This window comes from Eimeria tenella, genomic scaffold (assembly GCF_000499545.2).
Source record: "Eimeria tenella Houghton genomic scaffold, Eth_scaff1755, whole genome shotgun sequence".
Taxonomy (NCBI): domain Eukaryota; phylum Apicomplexa; class Conoidasida; order Eucoccidiorida; family Eimeriidae; genus Eimeria; species Eimeria tenella.
The window spans coordinates 3,269-3,523 of record NW_013541584.1 but is presented as its reverse complement, the minus strand read 5'-3'; positions in this window follow the sequence as shown (position 1 = coordinate 3,523).

Sequence of the window (255 nt, the reverse complement as noted above, 5' to 3'; positions counted from 1 at the left end):
CAGCAGCAGCTTGGGGCTGCTGCGGCAGCGACGGAAGCCGCCAGCTGTCTCTTTCTCCCTTGGTGGTGAGGCTTTTCCTTCTCCAAGTTTGAAACAGATTTAATGCAGTTAATTTCCCAAAGTTGGAATTTAGTTTTGAAATAGTTCCAAAGTTTGAAATTGCTTCTGCTTGTCTCTGGGCGTGTGCAGCAAAGCAGCTGCTGCAGCTTGCTGTGTCCGCTCTGCGACTGCGGGGCCGCCGCCGGCAGCTTCTAC